Source organism: Equus quagga, chromosome 9, assembly GCF_021613505.1.
Source record: "Equus quagga isolate Etosha38 chromosome 9, UCLA_HA_Equagga_1.0, whole genome shotgun sequence".
In the NCBI taxonomy this organism is placed as follows: Eukaryota; Metazoa; Chordata; class Mammalia; order Perissodactyla; family Equidae; genus Equus; species Equus quagga.
The window spans coordinates 109,458,812-109,480,853 of record NC_060275.1 but is presented as its reverse complement, the minus strand read 5'-3'; the positions used below and the strand labels follow the sequence as shown (position 1 = coordinate 109,480,853).

The window sequence follows — 22,042 nt, the reverse complement described above, 5'->3', positions numbered from 1 at the left end:
GGCCAAGGACCTGGCCGACATCGCGGCCTTCTTCAGATCCGGTGAGTGCAACTGCTGCGCTGCCCGCGCGCTCGGCCAGCCCCGCCGTGGAGGCGCGGTCCGCGGGCCCCGGCGCCCCCGGTGCTCGCCCCGCCATGGGGCCCGGCGTGCTCTCGCCCGGGCCACTGCACCCCGCGCTGGGGCCGGGGCCCTACCCCGGCGTGTCCCGCTGCCCGCCGCCTCGCGCGCCGCGGCTCGGCCCGGCCGCCGCCTCCCCTCCCCTGCGCCCGCCCCTCGTTCCGGGGTGAAATCTCCCCGGCTCCCGCCCCCGGCGCCCACAGCTCCACGGGTTAGGGCGCCGGCTCTTTGTCTCTTTCGCGGAAGGGCCGAGGAGGCAGCGGCGGGGACGACGAGGGCGGAGGCCCTTGCCCCAGAGGCCGAACGGACGGGGGCGGCGGGGCCGGGCCCCGGAGAGCGGGCCGTCATCTGGGCCGGTCTCGGTGGCCGATTTGTCCCTGGACCCTTCTCGACCCAGATTAGCAGCCAGGTTTCTTCGCTCGGTCCTCGAGCCTGTCACCTCCCCTGCCTCGGTCTACACTTCTGTGAAACGGGGCAGTCATGGCACCGGCTGCCCAGGGAGGGGGGAGGTGGCCGAGATCAAGTGAGGCGGGCCGGGCCGGGCGGCGGGTGCACCATTGTCTCCAGGGGCGGCCCGGGAGGGACATCTGGGAACGTGGTGGCCTCGGGGGCGCGCGGGGCCGGGCGCTTGGGGGGCACTGCCTGGGTGGCGTGGAGGTGGAGGCAGTGCCAGGTGGCCCGGTGTCTCTCCGGCGAGGAGAGGGTAGCTGCAGGAGAGGCGAGCTTTGCGACCGGCCCGCGGGGAGGAGGCGCGGGGGTGTGACGGGGGGGCCCCGGGACCCCGACGGCGGCCGTTCCTCCCGCCCGGGCCCGCGTCCCCGCGCCCAGTCCGGTCTGCTCGCGCTTCCGGGCGGCAGCGGAGGAGCAGGCGGACGCGGCGGCGGCGGCCTCGGGCCCCGCAGCCCCGAGCGCCGTGCTCAGCAGGCAGGGCGCGCGGCGGGGAGGATGCAGACTCGGCGCTGGAGAGCCGAGGAGGGCGGGCCAGGTCGGGGCCGGGGCGGGCGGGCGTTCGCAGGGCGTGTACGGGGTGCTGATGGCGGTCCCCGGGAGGACGGCGGGGCCGGGGACGCCGGGGGAGCGGCCTGCGATGGGGCGCGCGCCGGAGGCCGGCGGCTCACGTTTCTCCGTGGCCTCTTTCAAAATTATGCCCCCAGATTCGGTGAGATCACTTCGGTAGTCCGGGTCACAAGGAGCACTTTGCAGCGGGAGGGCGATGGTCAGAGGCAGAAGTTAGCAGTGCCCGTAGATACCTGGTTAGTACTGTCTTCCCCTCATTTTCTTGTTTTTTTTTGCCAGGTGGGGTTATTTTTGAGTCATTTTAACAGATTGGTTGTGGCAGGGAGTGATATACGCCGACTCTACAGTGTCAGCTTGAGGTTAATATACTCCCGAGTGCTCCCTTTCCCTCCTGAGGTCGTTGCAGAAAGCAACGGTTTAGGAAAACATGAACTCCTTCAAATGAAAGCGGTTTTTTTTGGTGCAGCTAGCCCAATAGAGCAGCCCTGTCTTGCCTCTTAATAGCAGAACTGGGACGTCTTCCCTTCATGCCCTGAAGCTGAAGTCTAGCCTGTCTTCTCTCTGTCTCTACCACCTGTCACAGAATAATAGATTCTGTGCAGAATTCAGCTCCTCTCTGTTAGAAAGGCTCTTGTGCCCTGGAGATGGAATTTTTGGTGCTTGTGAGACCAGACTTTCTTACATCTTTATTATGCATAGTAGAGAAATCACTTCTTTTTCTCATAAGAGCCCCCAGAAGACATCAGGTTAGACTGGACGCCCACAGAAAACTTGCTCTCTGTCAGTGTGGCTTTCCCCAGGATTTATCCGGCAAGATAAATCTGTTAGTGGCCATGCCTAGGCCTGTGCTTGCTCCTATGTCCAGGCTCCTGTTCACGTTCAGGTTTGGGCAGAACCAGACAGTGATACTCAGTGGCTTCCCCCTTTTTTCCATCCTCCAGAATGATTTCATAAACTTCCCCTTTAGTTGTTTGAGTTGGAACCAGGAGCCAGAGCAGATTTAAAGTAAGCAGCAGTTGCACTGTCCCATCTCAGGGGTAGTCTGGAACATCTTTTAAAAGTGCCTTTCGCTCCTTTGGGCAGCTCTGAATCCCTGACCTAGATCTTGGCTCCAGCATCTAGGGCAGTGATGTCTAGCAGACAGTAGAGAGGCAGCATTCAGTTGGATTGGTAGGGGCAGAACTGGGGGTTTGCACAGACATGACGGATGGAGCAAGAGGACCCTGGGTGGGGACCTCGCCTGGTGGAGTAGCTCGTGCAGGGGGGCTTCCTGAGCAGTGTTGATTGAATTTGGTTGGCTGAAGAGAATGGACAAGTCCTTTGGTAAAATCTGACATTCTTTGCTAAGATGTAGAAACACAGAAAATAGGTTCTCATTGACTGGGGAGGACAGATCAGAGTTTGAACATTTTTTCCAGAGTGTTTTTGAGCCTGGTCCTTGAGATTGCCAGTGTGACCTGGACAAGGACTTTCTATTGGTCACCTTTCATTTCTCAGCCCTAGCACTGTTTGCTTGGCTGCCTTATTTTCTTTCCTTCTTTTTATTCCTTTTTGTCTGTCCTGCATTAAACTTTTTATATTTGTAGTCACAGATTGAAAACTGGTACCCATGGTTGGATAAAAGGAGAGAGACTTCAGCTTAACAGAACTTTTAAAGATTTTATTTTTCCCTTTTCTCCCTAAAGCCTCCTGGTACATAGTTGTATATTTTTAGTTGTGGGTCCTTCTAGTTGTGGCATGTGGGATGCCGCCTCAGCATGGCTTGACGAGCGGTGCCATGTCTGTGCCCAGGATCTGAACTGGCGAAACCCTGGGCCGCTGAAGCAGAGCACGCAAACTTAACCACTCGGCCATGGGGCCAGCCCCCAGAACTTTTTTTCCTTCTTCCTAAAGATTGGCACCTGAGCTAACAACCATTGCCAATTTTTTTTTCTTCTTCTGCTCTATCTCCCCAAATCCCCTCTGGTACATAGTTGTATATCCTAGCTGCAGGTCCCTCCAGTTGTGGCATGTTGGATGCCACCTCAATGTGGCCTGATGAGCGGTGCCATGTCCGGGCCCAGGATCTGAACCAGTGAAACCCTGGGCCATCGCAGCAGAGCGCGAGAACTTAACTACTCGGCCATGGGGCCTGCTCACCCCCCCCCCCCCCCCCCCCCCCCCCCAAACTTTTAAACAGAGCAGTTCAGGAATAGACTGGGCTGCTATGTGATTTCTCCATTACTGGAAGTGCTCAAGCAGGGGTGCTGCCACCAGCCAAGGTTTGGAGTTGGCTGCTGGGGACAGGCTTCCTGCACTTGGAGGGGGGTCCGGGAAGAAGGCTCATGGGCTGTTTCCCCGTCTCAGATTCTGTGGTTCGCTCTGAGTGCCCAGCACCTAATCGTTGTTCTCCACTTTTCTTTGAGTAGTTGAGGGCTCAGAACAATGATTGCTCTTCCCCTGCTTTGTGTCACCCAGTGTCCAACCCACTCAAGGTCTCACCTCATATGGGCTATCGTTTCATCCTCCACTCAGATTCTTGGCACAGAGGCTCCCTATTCATTTTGACAATCCCGATCCCCCTTTTGTAGCCCTGGCAGCAACAGGCAGGTCAATTAATGTTAAATTGGATTGAGCTGAAATAAATGGGTAAAGTCACTGTGATTGTGTCATAAAGGGCAGCTGAGATTTTCTGCAAGTGTTTGTGAGTTCTGAACTTCTCTTTTTCTCCTTTGCACAGAGCTCAGCACCAAGAAAGGTAAAGCAGATTTCAAAGCAAAAGCAAAAAAAAAAACAAAACCAAAAAAAAAAGGCATCACGGACATGAGCTTGTCTAGTTTTTAAATTTTACGGAAGAGGATTCGGGCTTCTGGGGAAGTTGAGGACTTGCTCAGAGTGGAGCTCTGGTAGAGGTGGGGTCAGGGCCGGGCAGCACACCGCCGACTCTGGTACTGCTTCCTGATGCCTGTCATGGCCAGGACTTTGCTTACATTAGTTCTCAACCCCACTGGGATCAATCACTTTTATTGCCAATCTATTTTGGGGCTCTGTTCTTGTGGCAATAAATCATTCTTTCAGAGCTCTCCATTTAACCTTGCAAGAGTGTGTGTGTGTGGGGGTGCTTACATAAATGCATTATTTTTAACCTGCCTGGCATATTTTAGGTTGGCATTAAATGAATGTGCAGAGAATAAAGGTTTGTGGTTATTCTGAAGCATCGTGGCCCATCGTGCTGGGTTTCTTTCATTATTAGATCTTATCCTGGACTCCTGGCTGCAGCCCTTCTCTTTCCAACGGAATAGGTGAAGAAATCCAGTCTGTTTCTTAGTGAGGAAGCAGCATTTCTTCCTGGCTGTGTTTTGATATGATGCTTTCTTCTTGGAGTGTCCAGGGAAGCTTTTCTTCATATTTATGCCTCTGGCATCTCTTAGGGAGCTGGCCTTCAAGCTTGCCATGCTACTTCTGTGTGTACTTAGAAGCCTGGAAGTGTTGGACTTTGTGAGCATCCATAATAATTACTGTATTATGACGTTGGTCCTTGTTAACCTCAATATTTTGAAAAGGGTAGCTGAAGAAAGTGTAATCTGTTAGTGAATGTTGGTTTCTCCTTTTTTGGTGGCACAGTGAGGCTCAGTTTTAGAGGAAAGCAAAGAGATACCTAAAAATAAGTGACTTTCAAGAAATCAAAGAGCGGTAAGACAATCATTGAAAGGAGCTATTCATTGAGACCTTGTAAACTGACTTATTGATGTAAGATATTGTATTTTTCCCTTTGCAATTAACCATCCAAGATTCGAATGAAGATTTAACTGAAGCCATTTAACCATTTAATCAAAATTTAAATGAAGCCAGTGGTTCTGTTCAAAGTGAAGCATGTGGTTAAAATATGTTCTTCTAATGTAAAAAATATGTGAATAGGATGGTCCTTTTAAATGTTATGATAAATTTGGGATTTGTTTCTAACTGAAAGTGAAAGATGTGTTTGAAGCTGTCATAATCAAAATCAGGTGTATCTGATATTTAAGTTTATTTACTTGACTCCTATACTGAGAAAATAAAATTTTATCTCATATTCTTGGCAGAATTCCACAGAAAAGTCAAATTCTTAATCAATAGCCACACTTTACTGCCTAGTAAAATCACTTATGGTCATAGGGTGAATTATGTTTTACTATAAAGGGCAGTCTTAGCAACCCCCTTCCTGCCTCCTCAGTTCTGTAATGAATTGGTTTTTATTTCCTTAAGTGCATTGTCTTGACAAATTTTTAGTAGTGCCACTGGCAGGAACAGTAGCTGCTGTGTGGACAGTGAGAAATGGGTTTGAGTGAGAATCCCACTGTATTCTGGTAGAAGGGGGTAGTATGCGCTGATGTCCCTTCTCTCATTTCTTCCTTTCCTGAGTGTCCAGCTGAGTGCACTTGGATGAACTGACCCGGGTGACTGTGTTATGTGTCTTGTGGACAGAGATGATGTCTTCTGTGTCTTCTCCATGCTTCTCAGCTGCGTTTAAGCTGATGGTGGACAGTGACTAGGATGAGCCCACAGTTGGAGAAAGGGTTAGAGGGTTTAGATGGTATGGCGACAGAGTTCTCTCTCTTGTCCTACTCCAGATTCAGCTGATGAGCTGTTCAGCAGAGCAGCAGGCGAGGGCATGAGCGTGGACCAGAGTCTTCTTAGGGACCCCTGTGTTTAGGAATTCTGGCTAATGTACTATTCAGCAGGAGCCATTTGGGGACTCCTGTCGCTGTACTCTGAACTGAGGGGAAGAAGCACAAAGGAGAGAAGTAGGGTTTGGGGCAAGGCCTTGCGAGGCGTTGGCTGTCTGCTGCCTTCCATCTATCCTCTCCCTGCTACCCCTAGGCCTCCTGTGCCTCGGGGAGAACTGTTGCTCCCAGGGCCTTTGCCTCCTCGCTCGCCCATCACAGTGCCCAGGCCCTGATTTCACGCCATCCCTGCCAGTTTATGAAGATGAAACCAAAATATCTGGCTGGAATTTCCAGTGTAGTCTCCCAACCTTTTGACATTATTAAGCCTTACGTGCAGACATCCTTGTTTGTGGGAAATCTTGCTCTCAGGTTTAATGGTAAGCAAGTGCCTAATACTCATTTTCACTTCTCATTCCCTGATGGAGACTTTCAGTTTACTTACTGAAAGTCGTTACCTTAATTTCCTCCTTTTTGTTTCCTTTCCCTGTCAGGAAGCCCCTTGAAACCCAAATGATTAACCCCCTACCCCGTGGAGAAGGTTCTGTGTCTGGGGCGAGAGTGAAGGTGTGTGGTTCTTCGAGCATGAGGTATGGGGAGTGGAGCAGCTCCCAGGCTTTCTTCCTTGTGAGACGTCACGGAGAGTGTGGAATGTTTGGTCTAATGCCAGATGTGCTGTGGAAGTGCATAACCTCCTTTTGGTGATAAATATACTTGAGTTTTAGATTACTATTTTAATTAGGTACATGTCTACTCTTGTCTGATGGCGAGGATCATGAGTAATCTATAGAGCGTATCTTGTATTTTGGAAGCATCACCCTGTTTGGGCTTTGTCATAAATTAGTACATTTTAGCAGTTACACTGACAGAGAAAGCTTTAATGAAAACATTAGTCAAAATAAGAAATAGATTCTAGGTCTAGGGTACATTGGGTCAGTGGTGTCCGTGTGAGTTAATCAGGCTTCTTTTCTTACAGTCTGTAGTCCTGTTATGGACGGTGATGACTTGCACTTGCTTTCTTTTTGGGAGGGGTTTCTGCAGGGTCCTGGCAGCCACGTGAGCCCTCCCTGCTTTCCCTTCAGTTCCAGGAAAGAGGTCCATGGTGTGCTGCTGCATTACTGTCCTGCTGCATTACTGTCCTGCTGCCGGGAAGGGCCTGGGGCGCTTTGCTGTCCGTCTTTGTTGTAGGCATTAAACCGATGTCGGTGTGAACAGATCAGCTGTGGTGCATCCATTCAGCTAATGCTGAGTGAAGGCAGGCAGTCTCAAGGCTACATACTGTGTGACTCCACTTAGGTGACATTCTCAGAAAGGCAGAACTGCAGTGACAGAGAACAGATGGGTTGATTGCCACGAGTTAGGGTTGTGGAGGGTGTAACTACAAAGGGGCAGTATGAGGGGGATTTTGGGGGATGATGGAACTGCTTTGTATCTTGGTCATGGTGGTTGAAATTCATAGAACTGTATACTCCCTCCCGCAAAAAAATCCAGTTTTACTGTATGTTCATTTAAAATAACATTTAAAAAAGGCTAACAACAAACTGGGAGATAACATTTATTGCGAATCAGACAAAGAATTGTATATACATGATTAAAAAAGGGCTCCTCAAATCAATAAGAAAAGACAATCCACAAGGAAAGTAAGCAAACAGACAATCGAAAGAAATGCAGATAGCCAAGAAATAAACATTCAGCCTCACAAGTAGTCAAGGAAATGCATATAAAGAAAACCAAGTCCAATGTAAGTCATTTCTCTAGGTAAACTTGAACAAAATTGACTTATTTTGCAAGTATTGTCTGTTGATTTGAAAGATAATAATAGTCACTCAGACTGCTCTGTAAAAGTGGGACCAAACTTTGTAATTTCTAGGGGTAAAGAAACTTCAAAGATAGTAATGGGGAATAAGGTCTTTTTCTTGGATTCTGGAAGAAACATTAATTTGAAAATCTGTATGGCATGTAAATCAAGTTTGTTGACTTAAAAGATCTATCTTTAAGATATGGACAGTCACCATTTTTCCTGCTTCAAATTTTCCCACTCTGGTGAGTTTTGCTGCTGTCCGGATAGAAGAGAGGAAAGGAGTAGTACATGCAGGATGCGGTCTGCTGCCTCAACACTCTGCGTTGTTAAAGAAGGAATTTCTAGGGAAAAGCTTCAAGGGGGTTGGGGTGGGGGGGTGTTGTTCCTGCATAGTTTCTGAGTGAGGTCATTTGCCCTCTCTTCTTGAGCCTTCATGTGTATAATTGACTTTGAAGTTACCTATTTCACAGTATTGATTGTGAGTTCATTTATAAAGTGTTAGGCCCGCACTTAAGATTTGTAACCGTAAAATAAAGCTATTCTTGAACTTGAGAAAAACACAATTCAAATTTTAAAATGTTATCCTCGAATGTTTTTAGATAGGGTTTCTTGGTGTCTGGTTTGTCTTCCTGTGTGAGTGTATGTGTGTGTGTGTGTGAGTGAGTATGTATGTATGTATCTTGGAAAAGACATAAAACACTCTGCTTTGGCATTCTGTGGAATAGATTGTTTCAGTGCAAGAATGAATGAATCAATATATCAGAGACTAATATTTGAAATCTATTTTAAAGGAACTCATGGCTCCTGGTATATATGAAGTAACATGTATAAATGATATGTATGCTTTAGGGCAAAATGTTCTAATTTTAATTTGAAAATTATGGATATGAAATGGTTTTAAAAGGTTGGTCAAAACAGTATGTATATAAGATTGCTGTCCATCGTTTCTTTCTTTTACCTCACTTTCTCTTCTCTCACTGATCCCATCTTCAAGGACTCCCTTCTTTCTTTATTGCCCGTGTTGTTGAACACCACCATGGCAAACCCGTGGGAGGGTGCTCCTGGGTACTTTGATTCTGAAAGTTTTATGTTTTCTCACTTGCATTTACTTTTAGTTAATTGTTGTTCTGCATGACAGATGTACTAGGATGTACAAGAATAGCATAAAAATTTTATTATTTTTTGGATAACTTTATTAGTTTAACTTTTAAATGATAAGCCCCCAAAAGTATAATTCCTCTGTTATTTATTCTGAAGGTACACACAAATATTGGGAAACAATACTTTGACTAGAATGTCTATTATAAATATTCACACAAAATCTCTAAAGTTTAGATTGTCTAATATTTTGGCATCCAGATAACTGGAATAAGTTTCTCATTAGTCTAATGCTAAACAAATAGTTGTTTCTTGTTCCTAGGTAGCTTTTTAAAAAAAATTCACGATTGTGAGAAATTCTTTCCAGCCCTCACTGCCCTTTCCAGTCTCACTGTGATGATAGCTGGCATGCAAAGGACCATGATTAGCTTAAAAAAAAAGACAGCACAGAGCCGGAATATCTCTCACACTTTGATTTTAGAGTTATTTCACCTCTATCTAAGTTCTGTTGCACTTGTCCTAATATATCTTGGGTTCAGGAGCCTTGAGAACCGGCGCTAATTTGATGGTTTCCAGGCCATACGTTTTTTTCACGTGACAGTTCAGTTCAGATGTCCCCTGATAGGTTGCTTGTGTGAGAGCAACCCTCTTGGGAGAGGCTTCACGGGAGAGTCATTAAGCATTTTGTTGGCTGGTCTGTGTATGTGGTTCTTTCTCAATGTTTAACGGCAGTCTGTGAGATGCAAAATTTGCAGGATTCGTTGTTGGGCATTGCTTTCACCTTTCATGGCATTGTTTATCAGGTCCTGTCTCAACTCTGCTGGTTGCCAAACTCACAGAAGGAGTCAGCCTGTTTGTGAGATGCGACCTGTCCCCTGAGCCAAAGTGCTGGAAACCTTTGACTGTTTATAGCTTATGCAGGATTGAGGTGGGATCACTGTAAATTTCCTGTGACAACTTGTAGTGTGGATTTGCGGCTGTTTTTTGGAAACTAGGATGCTGGGCACTCTTACATGGCCCACTGCGTCTCCCATGCTCTTCAGGCTCTTGCTGTAATCTAAATCTTTGACGGCTGCTTCCAGAGCAGTGTGAGGCCAGGATCCCCATCATCAGGGGACAGATAACACCTTTGGAATTATTCTCCATAAGAGAGTAAAATAAGTGCATTCAGAAGGCAGTAACCTGCTTGTAACATCATAGGATGATATTTAAAATATCATGTTTATTTTCTTTTCTCCAAATGCCATTAACACCAATCCTATCTCCAAAAAAACCTGGTAGTCTTTCTCTTAACTCTTATCTCTATTACTGCCACCACTGGCTACCATCTGAGGGCCAGTGATTCTAGATACACTGTGCAGGTGTTTCATGTACGTTTTCTCATAAACATCAAATCCCCGCTTCCAGCAGGTGGATGCTAGTAGGATGAACTCAGCCTCTGGTGAGGTCGAATGACCTGCCCCAGTGTGCACTGCTTGTAAGGGTCCAAGCTGGAATTTAAACCTGAAGCTGCCAAACCACAAAGCCCTGCTTGCCCTTTCCTTCCCTGATGGAGGGAGAGAGTGGAAATGACCCCCACTCTCTGCAGCATCCTACAAGGTCCTGTGTTGTAATTTCTAAATCTTTAAAATCCGATATGTATATCTGTGTGTGTGTGGAAGATCGAAGCTGTATTTTGCAAGTCTCACACCAAACCAAAGTTGAGTGCAAGATTCCAGGATATAGCAAGCATTTTTTTCTTGTTGGTCTGGGCCGTATAATTTAGTTTCTGGGCCTTTCCTCTTCTCACCTAATTAAACCTGATGTTCCTTTTTGCATAAACAACCCTAGTAACCCCAGCTTTCCAGTTGAGGCGTGTTGGCAGTGTGAGTTCACTGGCTCTCACCTGTCTCAGTCTCGGGAGGAATCCTGGTGGAAAAGCTGGTCCTCTGTTTCCCTGGCCGTCTGGACTTGGACTGAAGTGCTGGATAGGAAGTCTTCTCTGTGGTTGTCAGGGTTGGCAGAGGAAAGTTTGGGAAGAGCTGGGAGAGGTTAGCCAGGGAGGGAAGTTTTCAGCTGGTTGCTGTGTGACACATGATAGTGATTACTAGGGCTTCCTCTCTAACTGAGGAAGGGAACAGAGGTGGGGGGTGGGGAGTGGCCGGAGGCTGCTAGGCTTCTTGTTTGGGGACAGTTTTACGAGTGGGTGTGGTAACTCCTGGGCTCTCTCTGTACAGCTTTTTGTTGTAGCTACTCATTTCTTTGCTGTTATTCATGGAACTGCACGTAGTTGATGATGTGTTGTGGTCATGGGGAATAGGGTTATTTCCCACTGTCCTCTTTAGCAAGATAACTCTTGGGCGCGTGTTCTAGGGTTTTCTCTTTGTGGGCTGCCTTTTTGTCAGTCACACCTCATCTGGGCCCCTCACCATTGTAGCCTGACTTTCTGGGATGCTTGCTCAGGTTTATCCCTACATGGAACTCCCGGCATCATTTCCACGCTGGGAACGTGTTCTGTTTTTGTGTGTCTCAGTAACTCCATGTCTACCTTGGAGTTTTAATATTTCAGTCAGAGGATGATTTGAAATGCTGCTTTCTTGAGCGTAGACATTGTATCACCAGAGGGGTGATACTCTCAGAATCGACACTTTTCATTTCCTCTCGGTTTGGTCAAGGAGTTTCTAAAAGTTTCAGGATTTTGTGTTTTTAATTCTGGCTTTTTAAAAATTTCTGGAATTAAAAAAATAGGATTAGCCTACTGTTTAATGTGAGATTGTGGTTTGCTTTCGACAAATTATTGTAGTACCTTTGATTTTAAACTAACAAAGGAGTTACAGACCTCAAATCCATATCACCTTAGGCGAATTGAGATTTCACTGTATTATTTTGGCTATTTAGTTGGTTCATGTCTTCATTATTGATTACATTTAAGGTTCTTTGGGATATTTTTGAGGAGGAGGCAGGTAAGTTTGTTTTGGGAAGCCTGAACTGTTTGAGCAAGCGGGAAGTCACTCACATTCCCCATTCTCACTGTTCACCACACGTGCGTTATCCCCTCCCCCCCCACACACACGTGTGTATATATATATTTTATATATTTATAAAATTTACATACTATTTTGTTTCCGAACCATTTGAGAGTAAGCTGCAGAGGTGGTGATGCCCTTACTCTAAATGGTGGTTCATATGTATGTTCCTCTTACATGATCCAAATCAGGAAATTAATTTTGAAACAATATTATTATTTAAACCTACGGACTTTAATAGAATGTGACCAGTTGTTCCAGAAATGTCCTTTTTGGCAATTAAAAAAAAATTTGTGGTCTAGCGTTGCATCCAGAACCACATACTGCATTGAGTTGTTATGTCTCTTTGGTTTACTTTAATTTGGAACCTTTCCCCCGTCTGTCTCTCTGTTACCTTGATAATTTTAAAGCTTCCAGTCAGTTGTTTTGAAGACTGTCCCTCGATTTGGGTTGTATGATTGCTCATGACCAGATTCAGGTGGTACATTTGTGGTGGAAGGGCTGTGGTCTTCTGTCAGGGACACAGCTGTCTGCTGTCCCACTGTGGGATGTTCCCTTTGGTCATTTGGTCATTTGACTACCAGGTTTCTCCACTGTATTTTTCCCTTGTAATTAGTTAGCATTTTATGGGGAGGTGGTTTGAGACTAGGTAGAATCCTGTCCTTTGCCGACTTTCGTTTGCTTGTTGTAGCATCCATTGATGATTTTTGCCTGAATCAGTGATTACTATGATGGTGAAATGGTGATTTTTCTCACTTCACCTTTCCTTCTATATTTGATTGGCTTTCTACCATAAGGAAGAGCTTTTCCTTCTGCCCCACTTATAAATCTGGCCTTCTGGATTCCTGTTTTATTCAGTGGGTTACAATCCTTAGCTATGATTATTTACTTTGATACTCAAATTGTCGAGGATTAGGCCAGTGGGAGTCCTTTCAGGCTGGCTCCTTTATTTTTTGTGACCTGTCCCCATCATTTTTTGAGCAGTTCTTATTTTCTGACACAGTAAGATGTTTCAGGCTTTTGTTGTACTTACCTTGCTCCAATTCTGGAATCAGCCGTTCCTCCAAGAAGCCCTGGCTCATTTAAGCAGAGAATGGTATTTGGAAACATGATCTGGGCACTAAGAGTGCTCATTGCTACAGAGATGTCCTTGCTTCTAGAGCCTCTCAGTGGACAGAGCTAGGAAGTGTGGTATGTGTATACATACACATACATAAATATGCACACGTATACATAGCATCACGTATGCACACATATCCCTTCTTTTTCTGCACCTGTTTATAATAAATAAATGAGTTTATGCTCATGTCTTCAATTTCAGTCCAACACCACAGGGTGCATTTAAGTCTTTCCTTTTCCAATTTATAATTCCCTTCTCTGATAGTGAAGGCTCCCTTTATCCTCACTATCTTTACTGAGTTACTCAGTCCTAGAATATGCAGAAAGTAGTTTCAAAATGCTAATCATACCACTGCGACAAACAGACCACATCTTCAAGTTTAAACTGTTCAAATCCTTCAAGTTTAAACTGTTCACATTGGCAGTTAGTGGTCATCAGCTTCTGTTCAGCTCAGTGCTTTGTCAGTTAGTCATCCAAAGAAAACAGATGAAGTAATGTGCTGGAACTCCCAGAGGCATGTTTAGGAAAAGAACTGCCAGACTCCATCAACAGCTCACTTTCTGGTGATGTTGTAGCACACATTTGAAAAATAAGGAGTTGCCAAAAAAGAAAGGGAGACTAATTTCTGATAAGTACAGTTTATAAAGATGACACCTGTTGTGGGAAAAACAATTTATCATCTTCATCTCAGTGTACTGATTGCTAGAAAAGAGGGAAAAAAAGGAAAGTGTTGAGATACTAAGAATGAATGATGAGATAGATGTAAGCGGTCGACTGGGAATGGGCGTGTGATGGGTGGGGTGATGTCTTCTCAGGAGTCCATTGCCTTCTCCTAGATGTAAGCGGTCGACTGGGAATGGGCGTGTGATGGGTGGGATGATCTCTTCTCAGGAATCCAGTCTCTTCTCAGGAGTCCATTGCCTTCTCCTAGATGTAAGCGGTCGACTGGGAATGGGCGTGGGAGGGTGGGATGATGTCTTCTCAGGAGTCCATTGCCTTCTCCTAGTGGGGAAGGAGCCAAGTTGATATGTTGGCGTAAGTCGTGAGTCACGACTTAAGAGACTCGCTTGCTCCCCTTCATTGACTAAATGTTTTTTTCCCAGAAACCACCTGCAGTAAATTTAACGCAGCTATGTAGTTTCTCCTTTAGCTTGAGATTTCTGGCAAGTGTGGTGGTCTGCACTCAGTTTTAGAAGTTGTGGAACAGTGGGTGCAGGTCTTACGTTACAGGGAAAGTGAATATTTGCTGTTTAGTATTTTTCTACTTAAATAATGATACAGATATTGGGAGATAGTCTCAATTTCATGTATTATGTTTGATATTTTCTGTAAAACATCCGCAAACTTATTAGATCGTGTTCTGGAAAATTTCTCTTCTAGAAGCCCTTCCTACAACTAGACGTTTTAACAAGAAAGAAGAATCATAATTTGCTTATTCATATTTTAAAGAGGAGAAGCTTTCGATATTTAGAAAACTTGGAGAGTTAAAGGTCATGCCCCGAGAGAGGGGGAATGGTTGCTGACGTGTTCTGGGGAAAGTCTTGGGGGGATGAAGATGTTCTGGAATTAGATAGTGGTGATGGTTGTACAACATGGTGAATGTCCTAAAAACCACTGAGTTGTACACTTTAAAAGGGTGAATTTTATAGTGTGTAAGTTATATATCAATTAAAAGCAAGTCATAGCTAAATTGGTAACATTATTTCAGATTGTTAAACAGCTTCATTTATTGAGTGCTTCCTATGCACCAGCTACTTAGTTTTCATAGCCCCTGCAAGGTGTAGGCAGTGACATCCAGTTTGGTACCTGAGGAAGGGAGCTCAGAGAGGTGTTTTAACTTCGCAGATCAGGTAGCTATTGGCGACAGAGAGGAGGATGCCCAGTGCACAGTGGGGTTCTCCCCAGGGTGGGTGCCTCGGTGGAAACAAGAGAGCCTGCTGATGGTTTCTCCTGCCCTGCCGTGCATAGCACACTGAGGTATTTGACATGGTTTATAGGGAGCTTTTTACTCCCCTCCCCCCTTTTCTTTTGGTGTCAGAGAAAAAAATGAAATTACTCCCACTTGAAGGAGAGCATTGTGGATAAGATCTGATTGCACTTCAGTCATGATTTGATGGTATGTTTGGTAATTTCTTAGAAGACTTGGGATTCACTCTCCCATTGGAAATTTTATGGAGTCTCAGTCAAAAAACAAAGGACAGAGTTTGCTTCCCTATAGGAGGTGTATTTTGGGACATCAGAGGACACACCTGAAATAGTTCAAGCTGATGATACTTGAGTCTTCCTAATAAGCATTCTGAGGAAGTTGAAGGGAGAGGCAGCTTTCTGTTGCGCTCCTGCTGAAAATCATTTTAACCTTAAACTTCACAGCCAGGCTTCTCTTGCTAGTGTGAGTTCTGTATTCTTGAACACTGGAGTCAGCTCTGCTCACTCGAACACACGGCCGAGACAGAGAGTACGTGTTAGACTCTAAAACAGAAACTGTATTAAATTTGCATAAAATCACATATGCTTTGTTGCAAGAATTTTCATTGTGCCTATTTTAGAATTGAGTTGATGCTTCATACAGAGTATTTCACGTTCACTTAAAAGGAGATATCTTGGAAAGAAGAATTCGTGTGGCTTTGAAATTACTTTTGGGCATAGTCTCTGAAAGAAGTGAACCACTGAAATCTTTTGTTCTTTTTAGCATTTTGGAACATTTTTCCCTTTTAATTTACATATATTAAAAACACGTAAAGTAGTTTGGGGTGTCATCTGCTGCATATCTTGCCTGTGGAGGGACCAGAGATCTGGAGGAACAAGAGACTTCCTGCTGGGCAGTGACCTTTTTATGATGTTTGGTCTGTCATCTTTGTTTCTTGGTTTCAAATGCCTAGCTCAGAATTACTTAGTACTTGAAGTGGTTTTCGTCTTCAGAGGACTTTGTGGCCATTATTTAATGTACATGGCATTGTGGAATGAATGAGCTGTTTATCCTTGAGCAGCGTCAGTGTGCCAGGTGCCATACAGCTGGAGCAGACAAAAATAATATTCTGGCCAGCGGGAGTTTATATTCTAAAGAGGCAAGATGATTAGGCAGATTCTCTCTTTTGGCCTCTTTTAAAAATGTGCTTGGGAATAATGTAGAAATTAAAGTTATAAGAGGTGATCAACTAGCTCGAGTCTACCTAATTGAAATTGTTCTCAAGGTGAAAATGAAATCTGAGATGCTCTTAAAATGATGTAGTATACCAGCTTTCACTTACCACACATTTACTGATGTACCTAGTATTTTTCCTGTGTCACAGATGAGGATTTTGGTAAAGACTAGGGCAGAATCATTCTCAGTTCTCTTTCTGTCACTCAGAACTCCTCTTTTTCTTTCCCTGGTCTAGGAAGGTGCTTTGTAACCAAGGCCAAGTGTGAGTCACAAACACGCGTTTCTGAGTTTCAGACCCAGTCCATCCAGGCTAGCTGGGCCAGCCTCGAGGGAAGGTCCTGGACTTCTTGTCCCTGTCAGCCTCTCCGGCCCCGATGGCACACCCCTCTGTGTGTCTGTGCTCTTATACCTGTCTTTCTGTTGGGTGTTCCCTCCTCTTGTTTTTCTGTCTAACTCAGCTCAAACATCACTTCCTTTGGGAAACTGCACTTGTCCATCCGCTCCCTGCCTCTCTGGCCATCAATGTTGGCATGGCACCTTGTGTAGACTGCATTCTGGTTTTGGTTTCTTTGGGTTGTGATTGTTTCTTGTGTGAGCCACTGGGCTACTGGCCCAGGGCAGGCCCCAAGTCGAGGCCCCGTGAATGCTTGTGATTTACGCCTGTGGTTCCTTAACCCAAACTATATCAGAATCACCTGGAAAGTTTTTAAAAATTACAGGATCCCTAAAGATTCTGATTTAGTAGTTCTGGAGTAAGGCCCTGGAATCTGTGTTTTGAAAAAGCCTTGCTGGTAATTCAGATGCACAGCTGGGTTTAGGAACCGCTGAGTTATGCCAAGGCACACTTATTGGTTGTAGGTTATGGGGCCATGGCCAATTTTGTATAAGGTATGATATGTGCAGTTTGCAGAATCATCTCATTTATCTAGAGAAAGTGAATGCAATCCATTTATAATGGGAATGTCCTTCCTGAAGAAGATCCTGGCTCCTTGAGGAGCTTGCAGACCAGTCTGGCTTTCTGCTGTGTGAACAGACTGCAGGCACAATTGGCCCTCCAAACTCACATTTGAAGTACTGTGTTGCTATAGAGATGTTATGTAGTGTTGAAGGAGATTAGAGAAATCACATCGTAAATTATCAGAACAGATGGCTTGTAATTTAACACTCTCCTAGCTCATATTCTTTCTACTGATACTTGAGAACATTTAAAAATATCAGTTCTTACTTTGTTCTTTCACCTGTAAAAATGGCAGAGTTTGTACTAAGATTTAAAATGGCGTAGTGGTTAAGTTTGCTCACTTAGCTTTGGTGGCCTGGGGTTCACGGGTTCGAATCCCGGGCGTGGACCTACACCCCGCTCATCAAGCCATGCTGTGGCAGCATCTCTCATAAAAAATAGAGGAAGATTGGCACAGCTCAGCGACAATCTTCCTCAAGCAAAAAAAGAGGAAAATTGGCAACAGAGGTTAGCTCAGGGCCAATCTTCCTCACCAAAAAATAAAATAACATAAAATAAAATGACTTTTATATATGCCACACACAGTGTACAACGACAGTGATGTAAGGTGGGGGAGTATTTAAAGCACTGCAAGAGTGGCCTTTTTACCTCTGCTTTTAGAGCCCATGTGTAATTTGCTTCATTTTTTTTTCAGTTCCACTTATAGATTTCATATCTTCCCTTATTGTTTTGATAGCATCAGTCAAGGATAATTTTTATCTCCTGGCTTGATAGTAATTGAGATATGGTCTCAGTTTTGCTTTCAAAGGAATATTACAAGATCATGCAAATTCAGACAACGTTTTCAGTTCCAAGGTGTTTTATACATGATATACCATGTAAAGGGTATTTTCTATAAGGAGTTTTTTGAAATCTTTTCCTTTTTCCTGTTCTAGTCTGTGGACTGATGTGCAGCTCTTAAAGATTGTATCCCTCATTAAGGACAATTATGTTTTGTCTGTTGCAGGGAACTGCAGTTTGACTGGAGTTCTGGCATACACACACTTTACTGTTGCTTATAATTTACCTTGTGTAAATGACCAGAGTGGACCTAGACCTAAACCACTTCAAATTAGGGAAAAGATAATTCTATTAGTGTAATTAAAAAATTCAGTAAGATTTACCTTGTTTTTTGGTACTGGTAGTTACACATATGTTAACATAATTTTTAGATTTTTTTATTCTCACGTTCTTAAAGTAATCAGGAATCTTAACAGGTTATCCCTATATACATTTTCATGGGTCGCACTTCTTATGTGCCAAACGTTAACAGTTACTTGCAAAGGAAATTAACAAGGAAGTTTTCCAGTCTCTAGGCAGTTCCTGACTTGATCGTGTGTCAGTGTGTGTTTTAAACTGAGTACAGACATTCTCAATATAGGGCATTTCTCTGTGAATCCTTCTCTGCCTCTAGTATGTTTTACCAGCCTGATGGTGGTTTCTGATGCCACTCAGTGGTGGAACAGGTAAGTCAGATGTGAACCCAACTCCATTGGATGTGGTAATTCCTCCTTCAGGGTGAATCATTCAGATGACTTAAGTCCTTCGACACATGTCTCAGTGCTAGAAAATTTAAAAAATAAAAGCCTGGTAATTATATCAGAAAACATCTGAAAAACCATCTTATCAGAGGCCTCAGAGCCGTTAGAGGAGTGAGGGAAAAAATGTAGTATTAAACCCTAATTTCTTTGATAAGCATGGCACACTATTTGGCAAGGTTGGCTCAACCTCCTGGGAACTGTCCTGCGCAGAGTCTGTTGGCACTGGCTTGAATGAATCAGCATGAGATTGCCCAGTTACTGAAATGCATCGCTTGAGAGGAGGTCATGGTGGAAGGCGAGTCTGGCAGTAGAATCTGCCCAGCATCTGATTTGTGTTGAGGGTGGAAAGGCTCTGTGGTGTTGAAGCCCAGGGTCTTGTTTTCCTGAGGTTGTTTTGGGAAGATTTGGACAATGACCTTCCAGCCAACTGGATTTGGAGAGTCAGTAGGTAGCTTTCCATGAGCTTATTTGTCTTTAATAGGGAAGTCTACTCTTTTGCATTTGGTCAGAGTTGAAATGAAGCTGGTTTTGTCCCTCTCAGCTACCCAGTGGTGTTGATGTAATTGTCTTTTTCCTCTTAATAATCCTCTAAAATTATTCTGTTTGTCACTTTATCTCTGCAGGATGAATTTCCTCATTGGAGTATCTGCATGTTTAATTCAGATTCAGCTTTTCACATAGAGGCCCACATGCCCTAAAGTGTCACTGTCATTTTGCCTGTTGAATTGCTTGTTAGCAACACTGAAGGGAACGTCAGGCCCCCAAGAATGGTGGGCAGCAGAATAGATTGGCCCTTTCCAGTTGGTCCTGATGTGCAGTGGCTGTGGAGCCAGTTAGTATGGAAGGACAGTCTCAAGGGAAATGGATAAATGAAGCAACCCTGACCCTCTCCTGCCACCTTTAAGCTTCCCAGTAGCTGTATTTTGTTTTATTCCTGTTGACTATTCATCTTTCTTTCTGAGGCTCTGTGTCTCCTAGTGTTCTTCAGAGGGTCTTTCCTCTATTTAGGAGAGTAACTCACTCAGAGGTCATTCTCACAGCCTTAGCCCTTCCCAAATAGAACCCCATCTGCCCAGAAGTAACCTTTTCAAAAGGCCCTGAACCCTATAAATAGCTGTCACCAGTGCCCTCCTTCAGAATGTGTGGACTCTCACCGGGTGTCATTCTTAACCCTGTCTGGTTTTTCTAGCTTCCAGAGGTGGTAAAGTCAGCTCCAATGGCATGGGTGGTGGCCACTAGGGGCACGTGCGGTGATTCCAGACTTGGTGAAATAACAAATGCCTTTTTTCACTGAATGGGCTCTTTTTCTATCTTTTTTATTCCCTCTTTTTCTCATTTCTTCCTTTTTCCTGCATTTCTCTTTTGTTTCTTGTTTGAACACTTAAGAGTGACAGTGCCACTCATGGCCATTGCTAGACTTTGCTGGAGGCGGTCAGAGAGAGTGATTTCTGGGGCAGGAGTTGAGGGGGATGCTCCCTGTGGAGCACTGGCATCTACATAAACTGGGAGGAAAGCGCTGCCCTGGGGAGACACCCTCCTCCTCCTGTGCCCCAAGCTTCCTCGTGTCCTCTCCTGTCTACTGTACCTCTGCATTTGGCAGGACCCTGACTCTGAATCTCTTTCTGCTCCACTCCCCCTTAACACAATTTTATGTAGTGTAAAACTTACGTTTTATGATGATCTTGTAAACTTGGTTTAGCAAGTAATCCTGATGGTTCTTGTTTTGGGGGTAATTTAATCCCTTTCCCTAAACTATGGTATATTATTCCTTGTAATTCGATTTGACTCATAGTTGCACTAGCATTATATAATTTCTTCTTGATCTTTTATTTTCCAAGCTGTAATTTACATTGAGGCTAAATCTTACTCTCATTTGTATCCTCAATGCCCAGCACACAGTCGGTGCTTGCTGAGTGCTGGCTGGATAAATGAACAAGTTCATGCTGCATCCACACATCCAGTGGCAGGAGGCTGCCATGAAGTGGTAACCCTTAAGTCCGCAAACGTGGGCTAGAGGCCCAGACATTTTATGGTACAACGTCCTCTCCAATAGAAAATTGTGGGAGGAAAAAGTAGGAGGAAGGGAGAGAGCACATTTTTTGCAGCTGAGTTGTGCTGTGTGCGTGTGGAACACGGGTGTAGGCAGCCGCAGAGAAGGAAGGTTGAAGCAGAAGCACTCGTCCCTTTTTCTTGTTTGGCTGTGTTCACGTTGCTGCCATCGACCTGCTTGCTGTTGTTTACTGTCAGTAATTAGTTGATCCTCAAGACCCATGCCTCTGCACTTGGATTTGTGTCTCCTGTGAAATCCTTGTCTTGAGGCTGGCCAAGCTCACTGCGCGCCCTGATCAATATTTGCTGACTGATTACTGGGTTTGATCAGTGACAGTGGAGGGTGAAGAAGCGTCTTTTATCAGGTTTCCTTTGAGATTTAAGATCTGGTCGCCTCTGAAATTTTTTTTTTTTTAAATTTTTATTGAGTTAAGCCTCTGAATGTTTTTATTTCAACAAGTTGACTTCCCAGTGAGTAGACTGTGGATGGGTCATAGTGGGGCAAGATAGCACATGTCAGATTTTCTAGCTCTCAGGAATGTTTTTATAGAAGAGCTTTCCAAGAGCCTGTTAAGACTCTTTCAGGTCCTTCTTGGTCTTCCCTTTTCCATAGTTTACTTCCATTTCTGGGACTTCCCCTACTGCCCACCCCTTTTAAGGCTTTATTTACATGAATCTGAAAGCAGGCCACAGGGCCTCTTAAAATTATACACATCAAGATGAGGCCAACCCAGTTTTTCATAAATAGGTCAAGATGTTTCTGCAAAGTAGGGTTTCAAAAATATTCCGTCCTTTAAAGGTATTTTAAGGAAAGATGGTGTTCAAAGCTTAACTGTTGGCAGGGCCTGAGAATCCTAGCACTAGAAGACGCTGATTTCTGGGGCCTGTCTTGGACAAACTGCTAGGTGCCACAGACATAATTAAGGGACGCCAGACGGGGCATGAGCCCTGGGATGGCCATGGACGAGAAAGGCCAGGTGCCTTCCTGTAAGCAGCTCCTGGTCCTGGGAAGCAGCTTGGTTCCAAACACTCGTCCTGAGGACCCATTAGGGCAGCTTTCCACCCGAGGGGGCTAATGGAGACAGGTTTTTTTCCAGTCCATCGAGTATGCTTGCTTTACCAACTACTGAACATTCATTTCTTACTTACAGAGAGCGACTTAAATCTCTCCCCTAAGTTCTTTTTATTGATGATTGTGCTTTTTATCTATCAGAATCAGTTAGTAGTAGTGTGATATTGGGAAGGTATTCAAACCACAGCAAATCAGGAACGGACGAAACTGTGGTGGGATTTGTAAGATGGTTGTCACATTTATCTAAGAATAGATACCCTTAAAGAATGGTAATAGTTTCTGGCATGATCCTTGGAAAAATGTCTAAGACTCTGTCTTATGTTTGTAAAATTGAAAAGAAGCCTGAATAGCTGTGAAAACTGGCTGTGTTCACAGGTGTAAACATTCACAGCATCACACCC

The 22,042-nt window shown here is 44.7% G+C and overlaps 1 protein-coding gene across 3 annotated transcripts in view; it reads left to right on the top strand.

Moving 5' to 3' along the window:
• Positions 1-6: 6 nt before the first annotated feature.
• Positions 7-22,042, top strand: part of TRIO (trio Rho guanine nucleotide exchange factor) — a 355,799-nt gene continuing 333,763 nt past the window's right edge. Inside the window, exon 1 of one of the 3 annotated variants that reach the window (XM_046672288.1) lies at positions 7-41. The gene's annotated coding sequence lies outside the window, so the exon portion shown is untranslated. Of the gene's footprint in view, positions 42-1,231; positions 1,277-22,042 lie in introns of those variants that run through there. The other 2 variants (XM_046672289.1, XM_046672290.1) reach the window with 2 other exon arrangements.